This window comes from Pteropus vampyrus, unplaced genomic scaffold (genome assembly GCF_000151845.1).
Source record: "Pteropus vampyrus isolate Shadow unplaced genomic scaffold, Pvam_2.0 Scaffold56, whole genome shotgun sequence".
Classification (NCBI taxonomy): domain Eukaryota; kingdom Metazoa; phylum Chordata; class Mammalia; order Chiroptera; family Pteropodidae; genus Pteropus; species Pteropus vampyrus.
In genome coordinates this window covers 1,748,477-1,748,963 of record NW_011888837.1, presented here as the reverse complement: position 1 = coordinate 1,748,963, position 487 = coordinate 1,748,477, and positions in this window count along the sequence as shown.

Below are 487 nucleotides of genomic sequence, written 5' to 3'. Positions count from 1 at the left end.
AGAGATGAATTCTTTCATAGGTTTCTATGGTTTCCCTCTTCACCAGGGAATAGTCTATAAAGTTTTAACTTTTACTTCAAAAAAAGTATCAAAAAGTGATTAACAGATTTGTTTGCAGTTCGGTCAGAGGTATTGTGATGAAAATCCTCTGAACTTTATAAAAGAAAAAACTAAAGCACTTAATATTAATTTAACAAAATATTTAATGAGCATCTACTATATGTTAGACATTGTTCTAAAATCTGGAGCTATAGCAATAAAGAAATTGTCTGTCCCCATAGGTTTATCATGATCAGTTCCAAACAAACAAACATAAGAGGTCAGGGCTCCAAGAGTGACACAGTGATTGTCCCTAGATGGTGTTGGCACACTTTTTAAAATGTCTGCAAGTGATCTGATGTGCTACAATTTATAACTGGAATGTAACCCAAGGCTTTCCCTTCATACTAGGGGACTTTGTTTTGTTTAAAGCGGGGTGCAGTTTTGG